Source organism: Protopterus annectens, chromosome 2.part0 (genome assembly GCF_019279795.1).
Source record: "Protopterus annectens isolate FY-2018-M chromosome 2.part0, PAN1.0, whole genome shotgun sequence".
NCBI lineage: Eukaryota > Metazoa > Chordata > Ceratodontiformes > Protopteridae > Protopterus > Protopterus annectens.
Window position 1 is genome coordinate 300,360,132 of NC_056728.1, and position 26,485 is coordinate 300,386,616.

The 26,485-nt window shown below is 42.9% G+C and overlaps 1 pseudogene; it reads right to left on the minus strand.

Annotated features, from left to right (window-relative positions):
* Nucleotides 1-7,555: 7,555 nt before the first annotated feature.
* Nucleotides 7,556-8,054, minus strand: LOC122793715 (annotated as a pseudogene).
* Nucleotides 8,055-26,485: the final 18,431 nt, after the last annotated feature.

The following is a 26,485-nucleotide window of genomic DNA, read 5'->3' on the forward strand; positions in this document are numbered from 1 at the left end:
GCTTGAACATGACCTCAGTATCCTTACCTTGTGTGATCTATCTGTGGACACATTGACATTCTGTCATATGTCAACACATATTTATACACAGCTTCTTGGTTTTGTGGATACTACATGTGTCTGGGATGTTGATAAAAGGCTATTCAAAGTCTATGTGACACATGTGTAGATGTGTTCATTGATGTATGTCCTGGGTGGCTGCCTTGCAAACAGTCTAGCATGTTTGGGAACCATGATCCGCACATGAACATGCCACAGTTGGTAGGGTTGTGTGTGTGTCAGCTTCCAATAGCTCTGTTTATGACTGCAACCATGATGGACTCCAAGACCATGCAGATCAGACCTCATAGGCGTACTGGACTTGACTTCCCATGGTGTATTGTGCACCAACACTTGTGAGGAGTGCCATATGTAGCTGTGACAGATTCAATGGTTCCACATCCTGTGTAGGGGTTGCAGCTCAGCTAACTGTTCAGGTGCATGATCTGTTTGTTCTGTAGTTTGTGCTTGACACATATTGGGAATCAATGTATTCCACCTGCTGCCATGCTTTTGGCAGTGGGGGTAGCTGCTCATCCATTCTACATGTGATATCTCCTGGTATGATGATGTGGACTATTGTCAGTGGGCGATGGGTATGTACATATGGGCCTGTCTGTCATGATGTCAGCATTGACACTCAGGTACAGTTGGCCCTGACTCAGGACATATATGTGTGTATATTGATATTTATGACATAGCTGAAGGAGGTGCCATGATTCAGTCTGGACTCCTTCTCAGCTCCTCTTTACAACACACTAATGAACATGAGCACTAATCCCTGTTATACTCTTTTACATGCTTAACACCCTACTGATCCTTTGTGATCAGGCTACAGAGTATGTCATGATAATATCCTGGCATGTCCAGGGGTCAGTTTTGTGTGTACTCTTCAGTCCAGCTGGTGGATATTGTGATATTGACACAATGTCACATCTGCCTCATGTACACAGACAACCCTCTCCTCCTCCCGACAAACTCAGATGTATGTGTGAGATGCACCTATATAGACATACAGGGAGCGGAAGTCTCTCGACCCATGACTGGCACAGTGTATCAGGTGGTGAAGGTAACCACACACACCACATATCAGTCTCACATATCCTCTAGCAACAGCACTCAAACCACATTAGCACACATTGACATAATCGGATGCTGTAAATGTACTCTACCTAAGCAGCAGATGCCTCTAAAGCAGACACACACACACACACACACCTGCTACCCCACTACAATACCCACATATCACTATGTTCATAATGTCAGTGTGCCACACAGTCTCTGCCCTTTGGGCTAAACAACACAACTAATACACTTGTAATAGGCGACACTTATGTTCAGACACACTGATGTACCACTCACCAGCCCTGACAAGGGAATAGTCACTTTGGGCTGTCTGTTGGGTGCCAGGATCTGCCGCATAACACAGGCAGTCAGGTCATTCCAAAGCAAGTACAAGACTGGCACCATCATTGTCCATGCTGGTGTGTGTCACCTCAGACGTTACTCCATGGACCACATGACATGATACATGGAGGTACACTCTGATCATGTAGCCCAGGCCAGTATGACCCTGACCTTGTCTAGCATCTTACACCCACCAATTATGATGTCACAGTATACGGACACACATATCACATTTAACAGTTGGCTAACAAATTTGTTTCATTCATAGGGGATACAGTGTCTGCCAGCGTATGGTGACATGCTCAACGTGCCACGTAGCTTCACAATGGACAGCTTGCACCTGTCACCCTTGGACTTTGATATGCTGGCTAAGGCTCTTGCTACCACCAGAGTGCCTTTTTGTACGCAGGGCTCAGAAGACAAACCCACCTCCATAGACATTACAGGTTAAATGAAACTAAGGGTAATGCTGCTCAACAACAGTTGTGTTAACCTCATATTGTGGCCACTCAGGACTCTCCTCAGTATGGAGGAGAGCAATATATGTGCACTAACAGACACCTGGTTCAGGCTTGCTTATGCACACCAGCACTACCAGGTTATGTTTCGGATGATGCTGTCTGACAAGACTTGGAACAGACAACACAACTAAGGGGAGTATCCATATACATCACAGATACACACACCTCCAGGTTAGTAGCACTGCACAAAGCATCACAGACCATACATAGACAACTACCATTGTGCAATACTGCCTTTCAGTTTGGTGCCTGCTACAGAACACACTCCCAAACTCAGGAACCACACTCGGCTTTTGTGGGAACTATGGAGAATATGCAGGTCTCCACAGACACCATTATATTGTGTGACTTCATATACACACATATTGACTGGGGATACTACTCAAGCCCCGACAACCTTACCCAACAGTCACTACAATTTGTGGACTCATATGCTTTGGCACAACCAGTCAGCACAGCCACAAGGGGGAATACATATTGGACCTGCTCATCACCAACATGGGGACTCTATGTTCCACACCAGCAATATACCCCTCATTGGTAAGGTCAGAACATACATGTATCTCACAGGACATACATATACCCTCCACACACCCATCCTGGGTAATCTTGGTGAACTTCTCATGAGCCAACATCTCACTTCACCGAAGCAATGTGGTATCTTTCAGAGATCCTGAGACAGTGGCATATATGGCTCACACTGCTGCATCCTTTACATACACATTCTATGGACACCTAGTGGACTGCATGGCTTGTGCTATCCCAAATAACAACAAGACCCACTACTACAATGGCAGGGGACCTGTCTGGTAGACCCCAGCCATTAATAAGCTGTATGACGTCAAGAGGATGCTACTACATGATAGAGCACAATCCCAGACAGGGAAGGCATCTGTGATCTGTACTAGCAGACAGTTACAATCATTCATGGACTTTTCTAAGGGCCGCTTCTACCAGACAATTGCACCTGACACGTAGGACCATCACACGGCCATCTTCAGTTATGTCAGGAACCTGAATGGACACTCACTGATATGCTGTGAGTTACTGCATACTGACTAAACCTACCCTGAACCCACTGGCATTGCCTACATCCTTGCAAACCGGTTCAGTGCAGATGTCTCCCACACATTCCCCCTTAAGGAGCAACTATCCATCCCAACAGAGTATAACCTCCCTGACATCACACAGTAACAGGTGAGTGCTGCCCTCCCAACAGCGTACATCACAGTATCAATGTGACCAGATGGTGTCCCAGCCTGCATCATACACGAGCATCATGACAAACGCAACCCTCACATTACATCACTGTTCAATATCGGAGTTACCACAGGATATGTACCCAAGGAATGGTGTACTGCGACAGTGGTCCTGCTCCACAGAGTTGGTGCCACAACGGACCACAGACAATATTGCCCTATAAGCCTATGTGGCCTATTCTGCAAAGCTATGGAGCATATTGTCATAGGACTCCTACACATAGACATCGGGAACCTACAGACACTGTGTCCTACTCATTTCAGCATTGTTGTGGGCAGATCTTGCCTCTTGAACCTGTAGGTATTCTTTAAATGGCTAACAGGTCCATCGACATAGGGACGGCTATCCACACAGCCTACCTGAACCTTGCAAAACCATTCAACACAATAACCCACTGGGCCATTATGCATAGGCTCACCAGTGTCAATTTGGACACATATCTCACACAATGGATTGATACCTAGATCAGGGATAGCACCCACATGATCAGGATTGCAGGTGCCATGTATGACTATACACCAGTTACACATGGCATCACACACAGCTTGGTCCTGGGATCTCTCTTGTTCAGTATATATTTGTCTTACGTACAGGCTATCACAGGGGGAATATGGCTGAACATATTTGCACTTGACTGTAAACTGGGTGCCATTATCAACTCTCCAGCTGCCACATGTATACTCAATCAGGGTCTCACAGACATGGATGACTGGTGCCTGAGCCATGGCCTACAGCTAAATGCCATTAGTTGCATAGTCATCCCCTTTGGGAGTAACAACATGCCCACACATTACCACATAGGTAGTACTCCATTACATACGGTAGGAGTTGTTAGGGGTTTGGGGACATCACTTGTTCGTTCTGTCGCCTTTAACATTCACATTGCCAAAGTGGTTGGACACACCTGCTATGTGTGCTACCTTATCCCATATGGTTTCACATCTAGATCAAGTGAGGTCATTGTGCCCCTATACTCATCACATCCATGCTTGGTTACAATGCCACATTTGGGGTGTACCTTACCTGACACCTGCAGCAACTGTACTGGCCATGGACGGTCCTCACCAAGCAGATCTAGGGACTCACACAGATGCCCTGCATAGTTCAGATGCAGTAACTCCAGCTCTACTCAGTCATTAACCACCTACTCAGATATGATGTGTGCCTGTTGTTTACAGCTATACCCAAACCAGTATTACTGGACATGCTCCACCTCAGGATATCCAACTCCCTTGGAGCTACACACTGCAGGGACGTATACCTCTGCACAGATGTTAATAGGACATTGTGGAGGGACAGATTCTTATCCCAGAGGCTCTACTCACTACAAAATGTAATCCCAGTTTCACATAGGCAAAGCCACCCACTGACCACCTACTGGAGACATCTTGACGACTGTATGGGTGATTGTATATTTACCCCCTGGGATATCCTCTGTGTCCCTGCTAGACAGAGGCACACTAGCATAAACATACATGGGCTATCTTGTGTGACCTACTATTCACACACACAGTGTAGTAATGTGACAGGGTTGCGAATGCCATACACACTCTGGCTAGGTTTGTACATGCCCTAGGGCAGATAGCCTAGTATTGACCTCTGAACCTATGCTTATGTTCATGATGTACAATTTTTATTGCTGATACTGTTTGCAGGTCTTTATCTTCTTTGCTTTACCAGTTTCCATGAAGAACTTCAGTATCTGCAGAACATATTTGATTATGTCAGGGTTCCACTATATTATAGAGGTGTCTGTTGTCATATAACTGTGTGCACAGGGCAGATTGCTGTATAGTGACAGGTTCCTGGGTTAACACATGCAACTGCCAGATATGCGTGGCCCACTGCTGTACTCAGACATAGCCTAAGTGTGTGAGCATGCCCAGTTCTGACATTACATGTTTTGTTGCCTGACATTTTTCTCATTTATTCAAGTGTCATATCACCAATTGGTCTCTGGAAGGTACCTGTTGCTAATATTCTTAGGCCAACACATACCTTGGTTTCCACTGGGATGGGTTCCCCTCTGTTGGTTCTGTGTGTGAGGCATGGCCTGCACAGCTCAACAATTTGCTGCAGGAGGTCTCTGTCCACTCTGTAGCGCTCCACTATCTCCAGCTCATGTAGCCCCTGGTAGGTTACCCTGGGCCTGTACACTCTTCTCTGTCTCCTCACTGTGGGTTGTCCAGCAGCATTTCCATTGTCACCACCCTCAGCATGTTGCATATGTCACCTTATAACAGCAATGGCAGCCCCTAACATTTCTTTGTCTCATGAAAGCTTTTTCAGTTTTCACTTCTATTAGCTTACTGCAGTGTCTGTTGTGAGAAACATAATGGACTGTTGTTGGCAGAGTTTTAAGTGCTAGGCTGGGCTGGGTTAGTGTACTGCCTGTGTAATTGCCTGATTCTGATTGTTTTCACCTGCTAGCTCTGCTAGTACTCCCTGGTAGCTTCCTACTATTTGTTGTGCTTCCTTTTTCCTTTCTGTTTCCTCAGGGGGGAGCGCCACACAAGCGCAAACACGCGCACAGCAGCTAACATGCACGCACACATGCTTACATGGACTAAAACTTGCTTATTTGGGTTAACATGCATGCACACATGCTTACACAGACTAAAACTTGTTTATTCGGGTTAACACACGAGCACACCAGCGCAAACGAGCTTACAACTCTTTAAACAGCCTTATACATGCTTACTCCGGCTTAAACGCGTGCACTCATGCTTACACGCACGCACTCTGTCTTACTCGGGTTTACAGGCATGCGCACGCGCGCATGCACACTCAACAAGAATCTTTGGTGTTATCCACGGTATACACCTTCCATTTCTTGGCTTTCCCTAGCCTACCTGTTGATACACCTCTTTCCATGATGTCTAACTGACAGCAGACACATGCCACTCTGCTCCAATGAGCTTCACTTCTTTCAAACATACCCCCTTCATGATGTCACCTATCTTCTACTCTGTTACTCCCCATATCCTACTCCTACACTCCACTGACTGTGCTCATTTGATATGTAAACTAGCGATTCACTATCCTAACACTCATTTACATAGGATTGCCTACTAATGCTTGGTTACATGTCTTAGACTGAGCTTCTCCCCTTAGCAACCTCTACTCGGTGGCCATGTTGTCTTCAGCCTGCCATTCCCTTGCATTGTACATTAACAATTTCAATAAAATCCACATTTGTGGGTTATAATTTTTAGTATTCTGTGTTTTAGAGCACAGCCCTTTGGCGCGGTGCTGCGCTATGCTTAAACATCGGAAATCGGCGTAAAAAAATTATTTTTATTTTAATTTTGCATCAGGGAACATTTCCAATGGCCATATATTTGGCCATCAGCATGCTTTCTGCACTGGATGCAACCTTTATTTGGAGCTGTCATGGCTCTGTTTTGCTATTTGCAGAATGGTACTCAGTTGTCAACTGAGTACATTTCTGCAAATAACACTGCTCTCGGACAGGTTCGGTTTCTCATTTGCATGCCTTTTGCCTGCAATTGATGTGATTTGCATGTCCCAGCCCTGTCCGTGTAAGAGCCATTTTAGGAGCTCTCTTACACACCCCTACAGGCTGTTCCTGGATCGCTCATCGGACATGATGGCTGCATGGAGTCTTACTCTACTCTTAGACTCTGTGCAAGCCATCGTGAATCCAGCCCATAGACTTGTTGTGGGTTTCCCTTAACTTGTGACTTGCTTGTGATAAAAAGAATTACTGTAACTTACAGTGCTGACTGTCAGAATACTGATAGTCATGTAGAAAGTAGTGTTGTAGTGTTTCTAAATGTGGTTTGTCTCTTTACATTTTTATGGAAAGTATCTAAAGTAATTTGGCAAATGGTTTGTGCATTCCCAACAGTAGTGGCAGCATATAGAGACTGTAAGGCAAGTTAAAGGTATATGCCCTTTTCCCCACTGTAGTGCAATCCAGAAGTTAGTATATATAATGAGGGGTAGTGTGGATGGGGGGTGTAGTGTCCAGTTGCTGTTAAGAAGATAAGTAAGTAGTTTTTTAAGTTCTGGAAAGAGTTAGTTATTGGTGTTCTAAGTGAGCATGTCTATGGTTTAAGATTTAGTATGTTGAAATTCAGCATTGTAAGCTGTCAGTGAAATGAGAGTCAGTCAAATGAGTTATCAGTAATTTGAAATTTACGTCATTTGAGTGTTGGTCAAATGAAAGTTAGTCAAATGAGTTTTAGGTCAAGTGAAGTAGATCCGTATGTTTTTGTGAGAGATGAAAGAATTGTTACTTTAAAATCCCACTAACAAATGCCATTACTTACAGACCATTGCTTAACATACAATAATAACTAGCTTTTTTTTTTTTTTTTTTTTTTAACGTCTGAATGTTTATTAAAAATGGAATATTTTTCAAAAGCTGTACAAAAAAATCCAAAAACTGTACGAAATATAACAATGCCAAGTTATTGTCTGGGGCCACCTCTGCCTCTTCCACGTCCTCTGCCTTTGCCATGTTCTCTGCCTCGCCCTCTCCCTGCAATTGCTTCTCTTTTTTGGATTTAACTTTAGGCTCAATATCAACCAAAAGTGTGTCCAAAGGCAAACTATCTGGCAAGATGAAATAGCGAATGTTATTTCCACGAATACTAAGCGTCTCCAGTTGCACAGGCTCCCGGTTCTTCAGGGTCATTTTTACAGCCTTAAGATGAGTATTCATACTAACATCCACACCTGTAATAGTTACATGTACTTGTTTTCCATTTTTCAGCTCAATAGTTCTCATTAAAAATCTGACAAGTTTCATTTTGGTTGCGGAACGGGTTTTTTAATCCTCCACCGCCGTAAAACAAAGGGAAAAAAAAATAATAACTAGCTTCTACCTGTTGCCCGCATGCATGCTTTATTTGGCAGCCACTGAAATGTGCCAGATATATCACATTGCTAAAACTAGTCATCTTGGTTTAGAATCACAAATTTGTTGTCATGTTTTTATTTGACCCTTAAGTCTACATTGTTGCTTCAAATTAAACATAAAGCTCCCAGGATGTGCACGAGCACTCCTACAATATTCCTGCACAGACACAGCTCCTGTATGCTAATTACTCCATTTGTAGGTGAAAATCATGCAAATTAGGTGAATTAATGATCCAGGAAGCAGGCAGGCATATGCGCAGGAATAGTGTAACCTGCAAAAATGTATTCGGCTACTAACCGAATACATGTCTGCAAATTACAAAACTGAGGCATGACATCTCCAAAGAAAGCATGTATTCAATGTAATAAGGATGCCAATGGCCAAATATATGGCCATTGGCATGATAAATAGTTGTAAAATTATAAAAAATAACTTTTATTTATTTTTTGGCCAATTTCAGCCGTTTAAGCATAGGGCACAGGTGCACAAGTGGGATCGGCCCAAAAATAAGAAAAAAGTTGGAAATACGCTTTTAAACCAAAATCAGCACTCTGCCATAATAATCAATGGCATGCAAAAGACAACAATACCATGGAATAGTGGTTGCTAAGGGGGAAGGCTGAGTGTCAGTCTTGTAACCATGCATTAGCAGTCAGTTTTATGCAAATGAGGGGATTGATACTGAATCACAGATTTCCCCACAGTGTTAGCTTGCACCCAACCGTGTAGGTGCAGCAACACCATGGTATAAGCATAAGAGGTAGATGACCTCATAAGGGGGATTGTCATGCATGCTGTAAGATTATTGGAGCTCTGTGGCCCGTGTTTGCCCTTAGCTAAGCACAGCTAAGGAAGGGTGTGTGTCTGAGGCTGCCTAGCAGTGTTTACATTGCCTAAATGGGTGTGTGTGCCATGCACCAGGTTTTAAACAAACAAACAAAAAAATAAACAGGAAATACCAGCTCTGTTCACATCTGAGTGCTGGGTATGTGCTGGGCTTAAACGGGAAGGCAATGGGATGGGAATACAGCAGTAGGAAGGCAGTCATGGAGAACTAGCATAGCTGGCAGGTGAAATGTATCAAAATCAGCCAATTACACAAGCAGCAGCCCAGCCCAGCACAGCACACCACTATAAACTATGCAAACACATTTCACTCTGGTTTTCCCCACAAACTCTACACCACCGGTGTACACAGATGGGGAAATTTTACCTGACAAAACTAACAAAATGATAGGGGCTGCTGTCTCTGTCATACATCAATATGTGCAAGAGGCTGAGGGTGGTGAGGATATGAATGCTAATGACCAACCCACAGTGAGAAGAAGGAGAAGAGTGTACAGACACAAGGTAACCTACCAGGAGTTACATGAGCTGGAGATAGTGAGGCACTATAGGGTGGACAGGGACATCCTACAGCAAATTGTTGAGCTGTGCTGGCCATACCTCACACACAGAACCAACAGATGCTATCCCATCCCAATGGATACCAAGGTATGTGTAGGCTTAAGAATACTAGCCACAGGTACCTTCCAAAGGCCAACTGGGGATATCATGGGGCCCCTCACAGGCATCAGCATCCAGGGTACACCACCAGTTCCTAGATGCCATGTTAGCACATGCCAGTGAGCACATATATTTCCTCAACACCCATGAGGCATTGACCAGCAATATGCGTCTCTTCCACCAAATAGCAGAATACCCTGAGGTGGTGGGTTCTATAGACTGCACACACATCAACATCAAAGCACCATGCAGTGAGCAGGGTAGGGTCTACATAAACCGCAAGGGCTTCTCCTCCACCAACTGGCAGATCGTTTGCAATGCCCAGGGCATTATCATGAATGTGTGTGCCGGCAGCCCTGGAATCTATCACGACTCTCAACATCTGGCATGTGACACAGCTGTACCAGGGATTTGCCAGTGGGGACATCCCATATGGCCACCTATTGGGGATGCTGATTACGCACTGGAGCCGTGGCTGATGACACCCATCATAAATGTACACACACCCGAACAAGAATTCCATAATGAGAAACATGCACAAACCAGAATCATAATTGAGCATGTGTTTGGGATGCTCAAGTCACGGTTACTGTGCCTGAACATATCCAGTGAAGCCTTGCAGTACTCTCCAGCTACATGTACACAAATTTTCATTGTATATGCCATGCTGCACAATATGATCCTGCGGAAACAGCTGCAGCAAGAACAGCACGGGGCAGGGCCACACAGCCCCAAACCTTTGCCAAAGCCAGCACAGGCACAGAGTGACTTGGAAGAGGAACAACCTGAGCCTGTCCATGTAGGCAGAAAGAGGCATGCCCCATATGTCCAGGCTTTTGCAAAGAGGCAGCGCATAGCACATACACTGACATGGTAGGAACCCAGGGAATGACACCTCTTTCTTACTCGCACATACAGTAAAAGGGATCCTAAACATGACACTGCCTGTGCTTTACCATGTATAGGGAGTGCACCATGTGCATCCGACATAGTCAGCCGTCCAGCACCATCCTCAAGGCTGGCACAGCCACAAGGTAAGATACTCTTCCTATCAATTGCTGAATGGAGTAGTATGTTCTGCTAGTTGTAGCTATGGTATGGATGTGAGCATGCAAGGGAATTGGGTGGCTGAATGGGATGGCAGCAGATAGTGGACAGCTATATGGGCAGCATAAAATCCATAACAAATTCTGCTGTCAACAAAGTAGACAGTACTAGAAAAGGTGACAAATCCAACTGGAGTACATGTGGTGGCTCAAATGTGTGTCCATAGGAAACACACATGCATGTCAGTGAGGTTCACATACACAATAACAGTCTCGACCAGCAAGACAGGTATAGTTGACCATAAAGAAAGGCTGTGCTAAGGCCTCCAATTAAAGGCAATGAAGAACAGCCCCCCCCCCTCCAGACCTACACAAACAGACTACAACAGGTCAAGCAGTTGTATGTTAGTTCTGCAGGGTAAGAAGTCTGAAACTGAAATGTAGGTCAATAAAACTTAAGATCTGTACTCTACTGATATGCCTCTAGTCTGCATGAGATGTCAGAATACAAAATGAAATGGAAGCCAATAGAGTACCTGAAATTCCAGTACAGTCATAGCAAATGTTTTTAGTTGTCAGGTGTGTACCCCCCCCCCCACAATCCTATGTAGAAATGCAGTCACATGTATGAGTGGGGTTAATAACAGTGGAGCACAGATTACCTGAGCTGGCCCAATTTACAGTATAGATTGTTGCATGTGTACATTATGCATGGCTCTGTGTGTTAGGTTGTTGTGTGTTGTATATTGTGTGGAAGTGGTCACCATGTAGGCATGGAGGGTTGTGTCCCAGTGGCCTATGGCCAGTACTGTTGATGAGAGGGCCATGTTCTGACAACTGCAGTGCCAACCACATTGCATCCCAGCAAGACCTAATTCAGCAGTCATCAATACTCATTGTTCAGATGTCAATATCTGTCACCATCTGAAAGATGCTCATGCCATGAATGTGGGCCCAAAAATACACACAGTACACAGGTGGAAGTACCCTAGACAGAGTATATAAAATGTAACTGTCAACTGCACACACCTTTTGAATTTTACATGCAGGTTAGGAGCGCATTAGTTGTCCATGTAGTATGGAATACTGATGTAGTCTGGCCAATCACTGGCAGACCACAAAAGGCACAGTTATGAAGTAATGAGAGACTGCCTATGTCCCCCCACAAGGCAGCATAAGGGGAATGTCCCAGGTATATCTGTGAGTCAGCTGCAAGAAGCTTCCATATCACACATGCACTCAGCTCACCCCACCATCATCCACAGGTTTATCACAGGTCATATCCTTGCTGTTGGGAAAGAATACAGTATGACCCCCACTTCTGTATGGAAATACCCACAGAATGCAGCATGCTGAAGAGGTGTCCCATGCAGGTGTGTCACTAGCTGTAAGAAGCACCCTGCCAGCATCCAGACCAATGGATTAAAATGGACAGTAACTATTGCCATTAACACCTCACACACTTACCGTCAACCTAGGGGAATCCAGTGGCTCACAGCATGAGTGTGCAAGAATATGTAGGCTGCAGACCACAGTGCTAGACACAGCTTCATTCATCTTGTATTTCCCAGGAAATAACTGTGAGCAAATAAGTATATATTTCAATAGTTGACATAATACATCACAGTGTAAAACACTGCATGTCTGAATATCTCTGATAACACTAACCATGCGACACAAGCAGCACAGACACAATAGTTGCAGTATCCCACTATCTTTCGCCCATTGTGACTCCATATTGTCAACCTATCTACAGATATCTTGCAGAAACAAGTTGCTAGCTGTAGGTGTAGAACACAAAATTCTGCACTGGAGTACAGCCTACCTGGAATGGATTCACACATTCAATATAGAAGGTCATATTGGGCATGCTCCTACACTTAGAGAAATGAAGCCCATGTCTGACACAAACAGTGGACTATACATATCTGTCAGTCGCAGATGTCTGTACACACACACCACATTGCATATCATTCATGCTTTGCACACATTGGATAGGAATACTCACACATATCCAAGGCCAATACATTATAATATGTCAAATATACACACACAGAGCTGTGGGGAAGAGAGAGGAAAAGAGATTGCCATCATGATGCCTGTCCTACCCACTACACATCCAATTGGCCAATATCACATGATGTTCCGATGTCAATCACTGTAGACATTTGCTTTTGGTAGCCCTCAGCCCTATAGTGTCTGTGGTGCTTGTGATAACTGTGTAACATGATAGTACAAATTAGGCTTCATCTAGAATTTGTATACCCAGACCTTTCAAATTGTGTGTGACTGAGTGCTGTGTGTGTGTTCCCAGAGGAATGGTTTATGGCCCATTCACACACACTGCACTTCCCATAGTTCATGTTAGCACTCATGCTGATGTCAGTCACCTTGAAATAAACCTCTGGCCAATTCTCAGCCTCATAATCTCTGTGGAGCGTGTGATAACTGCATAATGCTATAGTGTGACATAACACTTAGGTAGGAGTTCTAATCCGGGGACATGGCAACTGTGAAACAGTTAATGTGGAAATATTAATGCTTTTGAGGCCATTCACAGTCACACCTCCCATTGCCCTACTTTAGCAACCCTGCTGATGTCAATCACCTTGAAATACTCCATTGGACAAAAGCCAGTCTTATCAGCTCCATAGCACGTGTGATAACTGTGTCATGCTATTGTGGACCATACGAGGCAGGTAGGAGTTCTCATCCCAGACATGACAGCTGTGAAACTCTGTGTGTGTGTTTGTGTGTGTAGAGATTAATGATTTTGAGGCTATTCACAGTCACTACACCTCCCAGTGCCCTACTTTAGCAAGACTGCTGATGTCAGTCACATTGAAATACCCCCTTGGACAAGGTATAGCCCTATAAGCTCTGTGGCACGTGCAATAACTGTGAATTCTATAGTGTAATGTATCTAGTTAGGTAGGTGTTCTAGTTCCAGACATCGCAACTGTGAAACTCTGTGTGTGTGTGTGTGTGTGTGTGTGTGTGTGTGTGTGTGTGTGTGTGTGTAAAGATTAATGATTTTGAGGCCATTCACAGTCACTACACTTCCCAGTGCCCTACTTTAGCAAGCCTGTGATGTCAGTCACCTTAAAGTACCCCTTTGGGCAAGGGGCAGCCTTATGAACTCCATGGCATGTGCAATAACTGTGTAATGCTTTAGTGTAACGTATTCATTAGGTAGGAGTTCTAATCCCAGATATGGCAATTGTGAAACTCTGTGTATGTGCAGAGATTATTGATTTCAAGGCCATTCACAGTCACTACACCTCTGATTGCCCTACTTTAGCAAGCCTGCTGATGTCAGTTACCTTGAAATAGCCCTGTGGAGAAGGCCCACCCTATAAGCTCCATGGCACTTGCCATAAATATGGAACAGTGTAGTAGTAGTCACTACACAGGTATGGGTTTGAATTTCATCTATGACAAGTGTTTGTGTGTGTACATATGTATGTGTACCTCAAAGATTTTGGCCCCATTTATAGCCAGTACACATCTCAGATTCTTACTTTAGCAATCTTGCAGATATCATCCACCTTACAAGTACCTGTTACCAACCCTAAACCATGTCAGGTCAGGGGTTCACATGATAAAATGCGTAACATAATGGTCCATAAAGATTGATAGATAAAGGTGTGAACCTCATCCATGGCAAATGTAATGTGTGATTAGCGTAAAATTATTTTTGGGATCTCTCACCCACTACATCACCCAGTGCCAGTATTTACAAGGGCTGGTGATGTTCCTCACCTTAGAAGTACCTTGGGATAACATACATCCAATAAGCTCTGTGGCACGTGCGATAAATGTGGTACACTGTAGTAGCAATATATAGCTAGGTAGGGGGTTGAATCTCAGTACTGGCAAGTGTGTGTGTCCGTCATCAGTATCCCGTGTAGAGGTTGTTGTGATTGTGAAATAACAGAATGCACTGTGGGGTGGGTTTTGCTAAATTATTATATTGAGGACCTTCTATATGTCACAATGTCCACCTTGCAAGGACAACAGATGTCAAACACCAGAGAGGCTGGTGTAGACAATCCATATCCCTACATGTGACATTATGGATCAGTGAACAATATAGGCAACCCTTGTATTACTCAGAGAATAGTTTCCACCCATGTCTCATACACAAACACACTTGGCAAGGCAACAACCACTATATTGGTAGTTCCCTGCATATTGCCTCACAGATAGTAACCACGGTGTGATTGCAGTGGACTACATGCCTGTTGATCACAACAGTGCTACTGACATTAGAAAGTACTGTGATGTGTAACATCTCCTGACTGAGTGTGTGTTATCCAGCAAGTAAAAGGACATGGCACCCTGTTCCATCCCAAATAGGCAAATAAATGCTTGCAGTGGTCCTTTTGCTATGTTCCCCACTGGATGCCTGCAACAGCTGCAGAGTCTGCAAATGTAACCCACAAAGGGAATACCATGCCTTATACACATGCCCTGTATGGACAGATACCACTAATTCCACTGAATATCTGTATCATGCAGTCAATGTAGATGCAAGCATGACCTCAGTTCCATAGCCAGGTCTCCCCAAATGAGGTCAGGAATGCTACATCAGAAGATAACAATCTGTACATACAACATGCCCCAGAGACCTCAAGTACACTTCCACACATCAAAGGACATGTGTGTGGGACATGTGCACAACCCAGACACTGTCCATGTTATGGAATATAGATCACATACATGGGAAGCAATGCACATCACTGGCCACCCACAATAGTAACCCAGATGAGTGGATGGTGAATACAATACCCAGCTGTGGGGACCACTCCAGGGCCTATATCCCTGAGCTACACTGGAGACCATTGTCATGTAGCCTGATGCCAAGGTATTCTCTTTGCCTAGCCTTGTACAGCCATCAGGCCCATGCACCTACTACACACATGTGAAGCAATGAACCTGTGCATCTCAATACTGGCAAGTGTGTGTGTGTGTGTGTGTGTGTGTGTGTGTGTGTGTGTGTGTGTGTGTGTGTGTGTGTGTGTGTGGAGATTAATGATTTTAAAGCCATTCACAATCACTACACCTCTCATTGCCCTACTTTAGCACACCTGCTGATGTCATTCACCTTGAAATAACCCTTTGGCCATGTATCAGCCATATAAGCTATGTGGTGGTTCTGGTAAATGTGTAATACTGTAGTGTAGCAAACTAGTTAGATAGGGTTGTAATCCTGATCCTACTAAGTGTGATAATGTGTGTGTCTCCCTGACAGAGTGTGTGTGTGTCCGTTGACACCTGCTTTTGTGGACATTCACATGTACTACACTTCCCTTATCCCTCCTTTAGCACTGTTGCTGATGTCACTCACCTTCAAAGATACCTTTGGACAGCTTTCCAACATGTAAGCTCTGTGATGTGTGCAATAACTGCATAACACTGTAATAGCAAAACATAATCAGGTAGGGGTTTGAAACTCAGTATTGGTAAGTGTGTGTTTGTGCATGTGTCATCAGTATCCTGTGTGGGTGGCAGGATGGTTGTGTACTGACAGGATCCATTGCAGTGTGGGTTTTGCTACATCATTATACTGAGAACCTAAATGTCCACATTGCAAGGTCAACCATTTTCAACACTGTAGAGGTTGTTGTAGAAAATCCTCAGCCATAAATGTGTACAGCCATGTGCAATTACTATGTGACAGTATGGATTAGTGAACAATATAGGCAATTGCATTTTTGTTGTTTTAGCACATGCATTTAGTATATTTCATTATACATATATATAATTTTTCTTATTTTTATTCATGCATTTTTGTTGTTTTAGCACATGCATTTTGTATATTTCATTATACATATATATAATTTTTCTTATTTTTATTCGTATATATTTTTATAATGGTTACAACAAATCTATTCAATCAATTAATTTTAGTTTATTTATTATTTAGGTAAATATATGACTTACATTATTATTATGAAATCTTTGTATTTATAGATTATTTATAAACACACTTCTCTCAACATAGTCAGATCAAGAATTATGGAGTTGGTAGTTTGCCTTTTTGCATATTATGGCAGCTGTTTAAGCGCTTACTAAAGGATTTTTATTAAATTTTATTAATAAGATAGCATTGCTGTGCACTATTTCAAAAGGCGTATATTAGCCTTTAAAAGAATTCGCATTTTGTTACTTGGGTTCTGATATTACCAGTCAGGTTGGAAACAATGTGTTTTCAGATTGCTATTGCTTTGCTGTACATTAATAAGATACACCATATGAAGTTTTATTTTAGTGTTTTGGCATAACGGTGATATTTTGAAATATATTTTGTATAGTATAATTGTATTGTTGTTGATGGTTTTAATATTTTTAGTTTTCCGTTTAATAACATTCACGGAAACTAAAAATTCTGATTGTTTAATGTGTGTTCTTAAGGATATTCATAGGCACCTATTATTATTATAGTTATATTTAACGTGTTTTATATAATTTTAATGTATTTATTGACACAATTATGCTCATTTTTTTCTCCCTTGTGGCATGAGTGGCAATTTTGTTGATGGCTTGGCTTGTTTTATTTAGATATATTTCCATGTATTTTTGTTTATTCACATTTTTTAGAACATGGTCCTTTAAGCTTAGATTAAGGGACGAATCTGATTGCTTAATTGAAATACAACTCATATAAAAAATGTTTTAATTAGTTGAATTATTGTCTGAAGAAGGTGAAGCACTGTCTCCACTGAAAGCGCTAACTTTATTTGTTTTAAATAAACTTTCGGCTTCTATTGGTTTCCCGCTCGCTTTGTTTGTTTCGCCAATATAGGCAACTGTTATAATTTCCAGATACCACTCTCCACCCACGGATCATACACAGACATGCTTGGCTCTTACTCTCTTACACCCTTCCTTTCTTACTTTGTCTCTGTCTCTGTCTCTGTCTCTCTCTCTCTCTCTCTCTCTCTCTCTCTCTCCCCTCTCTGATGGATGTGGAAAAGTACATCTGTTTTGCATAGGCAGCAGCTTGAGATTTGTAAAGAATGCTCATGATCAGCTGATGGCCTGTGCATGAGTTGAAGTTCCCCAGTTGCCAATTGCATGTGGAACAGCTGTGGTATCATTCCTATAGCCAATTGCATTGAGACACCCTCCTATAACTAAGCACTTCATGTGAGTGTTGGCCCTTTTCCTTCACTGTGACCAGGACTTTATGTGGGTGTCTGACAAACAGCATCACAGAGGGTAGATGGAAATACCTCTTACAACATACACTGTGGAGACAGGCCAACAAACAGGAAGGAGATGTTACAGACATGGGGAGAGAATGTAACTATTGCTGTTCTACATTTGAAGTAATGGTTTAACAGGGTTTGTGTGGATATGGCTGTTCTACATTATTTAAAGTCTAGCATGACAGTGTTATGTGGTTGAGGAAACTCTCACCTGTAGGGCTATCTGCAGACTGTACAGATTTTGGAGTCTTACATGTGTTGTGTTACTCACACATTCCCTATCTTTAGCTATGCAGTAACATACTCTGATGTTTGCAGTCAGTACATGGTGACATCCATGTGAGTTACTGACTTCATATCCCTCAGAAGAGATATGTCACAACAAACCCTGTTTCACCAGGAAATGTCTTAGTTTATCACAGCAATATGTCAATATTGTCCCTGTGTTTGTGCCTCCGTCCCCCAAGTCTGTCTCCCTTTGTCCAAATGTCATGCAGTAAGAGGTCCATATGTACAATACATCATTATTTACTGACATCATACCTGATAACAAGCCATTGAGATATCAGACTGCTAGACATGTTATGTATAGTTGGCCTTATATTTGAGGACAAAACCTGGACATTCTGTTGTAGTGTGTACAGTAGTGAGGTCTGTGTACTTATGATGATTGTTGACAGAGTGTGTATTGTGAATATGTTACTTGACCTGTGTACAGACTGTGATAGATGTCATTGTTCTTGGACCTGTTCTATCTGATGTTGCATGCTGCTCCAGTTTATGGTACCCTATCAGCGTACATGTTTGTAGGGCCAGACTGACACATGTGCCATACCACAGTCAGGCATCAGACTACACTGTGTATTGGCCCAGTATATATAGGGTTACTGTGTGAGTGGCTCATATGAGGGTGGTTTTGTTCGCACAGTCCATATAGTGTAATACTACTTAGGCTTACCATAATGTGACTGTGACTGTGTTCACATTGGTTGTGGGTAAGCACTTTCACACTGGTGTCTGTTACTCCATGCTGTTACATGCTTGTAGTGCCTGCTATATTTGCAAGTACATGTGTATTCCCCCATAGGAAACTTGGATCAGTGTTGTGGCAGCCTGCCTGTAGTTTGCACATTGCTTTGTGACATGCCTAGCAGCTCAGTGTATTTACCTAGTGTGATGTTATGTCCAGATATTTGTCAGATGTATTGTTGCCTGGCCACCATAAGTGTTGTGTATTTCTGATAAAGCAGTGGGATGCTGTAAAAATGTATGTGACTAACTAGTGTGAAGTATGTGGGCTTGGGACTTCTACTCCTCCTGTTAATATGTGATAGGACAGACAGGAGTGTGTGAATGCATCAACTGTGTGAGCTTATCTCTTCCAGTATTTTTGTAATATCCCCATTTATATGGCTGTAAACATGCATTTTGTCAGGCTTGGTCCACACGTCTTGCACTAAGGAGTTCTGTGTATACCTCTGCACTGTCCAGATTGTGTCAGACTGTCCACATTTATTGGTCATATCTCTACTGTATTCCACAGGATTATTACTGTGATTTGTGTGGTACTTCACTATGATGATCTTATGATGTCTGTCAGTAACTGTATATATATATATATATATATATATATATATATATATATATATATATATATATATACACACACATACATATGTACATACACACACATATATATATATATATATATACACATACATATGTATACATATATCTACATCTATCTAATTATGTATATATATATATATATATATATATATATATATATATATATATATATATATATATATATATATATATATATATCCATATCCTTGTTATGTATAAACATGACTGTTGTATATACCTTCCCAGATGTATCACACTATATTTATCTGATATATGTATAGTAATTTCACTAACAAGTACTACACAATTATAGAAGTCAAAGCAGTTGTTCATTACTATTCAGTATGTGTACTGACAGATATATTGGGAAAAAAAACATTTTCACAGCTGTGATGGCTTAGTGGTTAATTGCTATGACTGTAGTGTACAGGTTGCTGTGCTCAAGACTTGCAAGGGCTGTTTATTTCATTGCTAGGCAGAACAAGGACTATTGGATACAGAGGGTTAGGGCAGTTTTGACCAGCTTTAAGTGGTTTGCACAGGTTTGCACAAAATGTAAGCGTTGCTAACGTATGGTTAAAACAAAAAGGTGCCTACACCTTGTAGGCTTCACTTACCAGTGTGCAAATCTGCTTAGCATTTACGTTTAAACAATGCTTACTCCTGCTAAGTATAGCTTTGCCTTGGTAACCAGTGATCACATTCCAGTCTGATAAAATAGCAGGGTAATGATATCTTTAATAAGTGTATTTAATTCCATGTACATAACATGCTTATATGTGCTGTCATTACAGTAGCAAGGGGTGTGAGTATACTGTCTGAGACAGCTGAGTACATATGGCTAGTACAACAATCTTTTCCTTTTGTATGTGTTTCATACATGGGTAGTATCCCAGGTTATATGCAGTCACGCTTGCATGTATTGTATCATTAAGTTACTACTGTTAACAGTGCTTTCCCATGTAAGAGTAGATTGCAGATTGTAGTATTGGAACCATACACCCCTGCATGCAAAGCTGGACTCTGAGTACTGACTATCATATTCGTGGTGTGTGAGCTGCGTGTTATTAAGTACTTGCTACTGGACATTGATTTGACATGTGGATATTAACTGTAGACTACTAAGTGTATAGGACATGTCATTGAAAGTTGCTGTCATGTATTAATGGCATACCTATCAGTGTCAGACATCTATCTGTCAAAACATTAATCCTAATGCATAACCTGTTGGCTAGTTGATTTCTATCTGTCCTCTGTACAGATGTGCAGATGTTAAGTATCCATCTTGGCTGCTTACAGGCAATCTATGCTTGACTGACACTGACATGTTTGCCCAGCTGTGTTATGTATGCCACAGTTAGGAAACCCCACCCTGTATGCACCACATGCCATAGATACCTCAGCTAGACAGCCACAGTCAACAGAACATGCTGGGGTACTGGTCTCCAACCCAGACTCTTGCCATGTTATGTAATATAAGTTGCATACATGTCAATTGGAGCATCTCACTGGCCCTCTGCAAGAGACAACCAGATGACTGGGTGTTTTATTTAACTGTCATCCTGAGGATCACTCATGTGGCATCAGTTGATAGATGGCCTGCTGACAAATGTCAGGTGGGATTTTACCACTGTACCCACATTCCCTACTTTCCTCATGTCTCCATGGACAATATCCTGGCACACACATAGGAACACCTGCACCTATGGACCCCAATACTGACAAATGTGTCAGTGTGCATTGCTGAGAGAAACAGTGTCTGTGTGTTTGTAAACTTGCAGTTGATAATACCCTGAGGACCTTCTCACACACTACACACCCCATTACCATAGTTAGAAATGTCTGCTGCTGTAATGGACATTAAATGTACCTTGATACACTCTTCCCTCTATGGGCTACCTGGAGCTTCCAGTACCAGCACAATACTGTTGTACAAATGGGTAGATAGGTGTGGGTTACCCTCTGAGTCCTAGCAAGTGTGTGTATGTGTGCAAGTGTCTATATTTGTAGGATACAACATTCTGAGGCCATATTCTCCAAATACAATACACCTGGCCATACAGTATAAGGGATAGTGATGTTGTTGATATTAGGAGAGCCATGGCAAACCATCATCCTACTATCCCTGTGGCATGTGCAGTAAATGTATATCCCTGTAGTAGCACTGATGAGATAGACAAAAGGTTGTATTGCTGTCCTGGTCAATGTGAGATTGTGGGTATGTCAGAGTATTATCATGGGTTTCAGTGAGTAAAATATCCAATGTGGGGTGTGGGTGCTGGATATACTGTCTTTACCCCATGATACCCCAGTACATGTCCTAAGGTCAACTGTATGAGGACCACTGTCACCATGAACCATACAGGAAACTGAGTATACTATCCAACCCAATGATGCATGTGCTGTGTGCAAATTATCTGTAACAGAATGGACTCACTGACAAGGTAGTTAGCACTGATAAACCCAGGACACTCAGATGTGTCTATGACTATGTTTTTATCAATATGTATATGACAGTATGTCATACTATGTATTTTTCATTAACACCCAGTACATCCCTCATTACCATAGTGTACAAGGCCTTTTGATGTTCCTCACTTAACAAGAAACTCAGGACACACCTCATCCTAAAGGCTGTGTGCTGTGTGCAATTAAGGCCAAACACATTAGTAGCAATAAGTTCCTAGGTAGTGGTTCTACTATCAGTGTTGCCAAGTAAGTGTGTGTGTTATGAAGGATCTACTTCAGTTTGCAGAAAATTCATGTCCCAGGGGGTCATCTGTTCGAGAACTGACTGGCAAATGCTAACATTTCAAAGGAATCATGTTGTGGAAATTCATTCCATCAAAACTAGTAGTAGATGTGTAAATCCCATTTCCCACTGTATAGCTGTACATCGATACTGGAGTTATTATATATAGTTGGTTGTCGATGTTGTGGACACAGCCACCCTCATTGGGGTTATTGCTGTGTGTATCCCCCTGCTTAGTATGCTGTAATACTGTACAGTTTATGTTAACAGGTTAAGTAGTTATCACTCACACTGTGTGCGGCTCTACACCACCCCACACCCACCAAAGTGGAGGGCTGTGCAACCCACACCAGCACACCTATGTTAACCAACTCTTGGATTGCACTACACTGGGGAAGGGGACATATACCCTGCCAGTATCATGATTATTTGTGATGTTTTGCCTATTTTGTCTTGGTGGAATTACTTAGGCTAAAATGGGTTCTCTGAAAAATTAACTACATCCATGTGTACAGTATTCCTTGTGTATTGCATCAACACCAAAGCCTGTGTGTGTGTGTGTGTGTGTGTGTGTGTGTGTGTGTGTGTGTGTGTGTGTGTGTGTGTGTGTGTGTGTGTGTGTGTGTGTGGGTGTGGGTGTTATACACAAACATGTGGAGTGTGCCACCCAGTACACTTACCATTGTCCATTGTAGAAAGGCTACTGACATCAGCCACCATGCACTCACCTGTATACACCCCTCAGACCTATCAGCCATGGGCACATGCAGTAACTTTTATAAAGACCTGTTACTTGTGTTCAGCTTTACCCAGGATTTGACACAATCAATGTGTCACCACAGTGCCATACCCCTTGTAGGAAACAACAGCAGGCCAACATCCTGCTGACACATAGACGCCTACAACACAAACTGAATACATTATAGAGACCACTATCAGTGAGTGTTAATAACAGCTATAATGCTGTGTTGGTGATGTGTGTGTGTGTGTGTGTGTGTGTGTGTGTGTGTGTGTGTGTGTGTGTGTGTGTGTGTGTGTGTGTGTGCACAATTCTGCCATGTGGCTGCCCTATACAGGGGTTTGTTGGACAGCTGGTGGGCACCTGCAAGATCACGGATGTTGTCAATAACAGCAGAATGAGTATCCCTCTGGAGCCACAGACTCTGTTATAATGTTCCATACATGCCTGTGCCTCCATGATGGCCTGAAACATGCGTCTGGTGACATCTGCTGTGGCACCTCTCCCAGGGGCATGATGGCCAGCAGCCCTCCTACGAGCACCCCTGTACATCTGACTGTGTGGTACCTTGTCGGTCATCCAGCTATTGCTGCTGTGTACAGACAAACTTGCCATAGTCACCACACTGTCCTGTCCCATGTCACCACCTGCCAACTGTCCCTTATCTATGGCCACTGGTGATGGGGTATGTCTAGGCAATGTGACTGTGTGCTAGGATGGGGTGGATAGCAGTGGGATGCCAAACGATGGCACAGGTTCAGCCCCTGAAAAGCCCACCTGTGCCTCACCATACCTATCATCATTGTCAGAGTTTGTATGGACACTAAACATCAGTTTGCCTGCAGGAAGGACCCTGACCCTCCTCATCATCTGGGAGGAGAAAACAGAAACCTTACTTTAAGACCTGTACGCCATTGCTTACCTCATACACACACACACACACACACACACACACACACACACACACACACACACACACACACACACACATATACACAAGCACACTTACAGGTGAAGTGACACAGAGATATTACACAGACCTCTCAGTACCCAACTGTCAACATGCATGACATATGGCACTCAACAGCATACACTGCAGCTATACTCATTCCCTGTTACCAGCATTATACATGTCTGTGATGCATGAGTTGTGTTAGTAGGTGGTGCCCCTTCCCCTGGAACACACTGCACCCATGTACATAGTATTGCTGTGCACCTATTCAGCACCTTGGCTTGTACTGTGCACCATACCTCACAAGTGTACACACCATTGCTGAATGTGTATATGTGTTGCAGTTATGTTTGCTCTGTTGCTCACAGCTCCTATATGTTTGTCTGATACATTCCTGGGTTGATATGAGGACAGATGTCAATAGTGAATGCCTGATGTCTGATTTGCAGATCTCATCATCAGCAGTGCATGTATGAGCAATAAAATCCAATTACAATGACAACTTTCAAAGCTTACTGTGGGTATGAGGAGTGTACACACCCTCATTGACATGCCACCTTCTTCCCTGATATGCCATGGGGCCACAATACTGCATATGTTAACATTACACTCACCTGATATGTCACGTATGACCTGTGAAATTAAATGCAGTATCTAGCAAATGTATTAGTTGTGCAGATGTTGACTGAGATGCATTCAATATGTGGGTTGCATAAGTGTGCACACCCTTAACATGATGGTTTGTTGCAGCACCTGTTAAGTGAACTACAGCCGTCACTATTCCTGAAAAGGATATACTAGCATGGCCCATTTTCACTTGCCATCATTTGGTCACTCCACCCTACAAATATCTCCCAACACTGCCAGATTGCAAGGTGAACTCATGTGATAGCCCTTGGGGTCACACACTGACGTCACTATTGCTGTGGAGTCAGGGTTATGTCTGGCGCAATGCATGACCTTGACTGTGTTTAAATACAGACATTCTTAGTGATTAGTGGATGTATGCTTCAGTTCACTGCTGTGTTTCAGGATTTCACCCCTCACAATCCTAACCCTTTTTGCAGATGCTTGACAGCTATGGGCCACACATGAGTGTCATTTTACAATGTCACAAATTCAGAACACCATGTCTACTAGCCTAGTTCCTGCTAATGAACAGCAAACCTAAAGGTGTATACTGGCACCAGCAAGGTACAGATGGGGATGGTGGGCCTGAGGTGGATAGAGGTGTTGATTGTGCAGCACATGTATCTTTATTGATACTGTCTGTATGTTTCAGCCTTGGTCTCAGTACACCATTACACATTGCAACATATGCCTTTGGAAGACTTGATGTTATGCATATGCTACCTGTAGAGAGCTCTGGGTGATGTTTCCTGTGGAGCAACTCTTCCATCTTATTACCCGAACCCATAGGCCACACTTATGCAGAGTCCAAGTGATTGTCGACACAGGTACTGCCCAGGCAGTACTTGCTAGACATTCCTGCAAGTCCCTCAGTGTTGCTACATGTTTCTAGGCAGCCTCCATGACCAGTTTGCAACATGTGATGTAATCTGTCTTGGATGGGCATCTGCTAATTTTCTACATTAATGTTGTCCCATACTTCATTGTCACATACATGCTTGTCTGCAATGTTTGCCATAGTATATGCAATGGCGAGGTAAGGCTACGTCTCCCACTCCTGAGTGCTACCTTTTGGATAGGGGATACATTCAACAATGTTATTTGGAGTGTGTGCACACATATGCTTCCAGTGTTTGTTAAGGTATGTATTCCCCATATTTGTTATCATGACATAGGATTCCATATTACACATTCATTGCTCATGTTAGGATCACATTACAGGTTGTAAAAGTTGTGGAATGTGGTATTTTGATATGCCATTGTGTAGATCTATAACAGTTGCCATTGTAATAGTGGAATATACTCTGTTGTAGCCACTGTATAAGGGTAATGGTTCAGACATGTCCCTCCTGTAAGCCATTTGTCCCACCATTATGTTCATCTCTGTCCACACATCTTGCATTGACAGGTTGTTAGTTATACTGCAGGACTCTAACATACCTGTCAGGTATGTCACCATGGTGACCACTGTGATGCAGTGCAGTTAACAGCAATCATAAGTGAACATGTACAGCATGCATTATGGGTAGGTGTCTTAAATGTGTGCACGGCAAATACCATGGCCATAACATTGCCGGTGTATTGGCAAACCTGAACAAAAGACCTCCATACTCACCAGCTACAGGCTGCTGCCCCACAGGTATATCACAGGGACCTACATAGCTGTGTGAGAGATGTGATGTCAGTAGCCACACCTATGGCATTGGTACAGGGTGGGAGCCATGCATTATGGGTAGGTGTCTTAAATGTGTGCACGGCAAATACCATGGCCATAACATTGCCGGTGTATTGGCAAACCTGAACAAAAGACCTCCATACTCACCAGCTACAGGCTGCTGCCCCACAGGTATATCACAGGGACCTACATAGTTGTGTGAGAGATGTGATGTCAGTAGCCACACC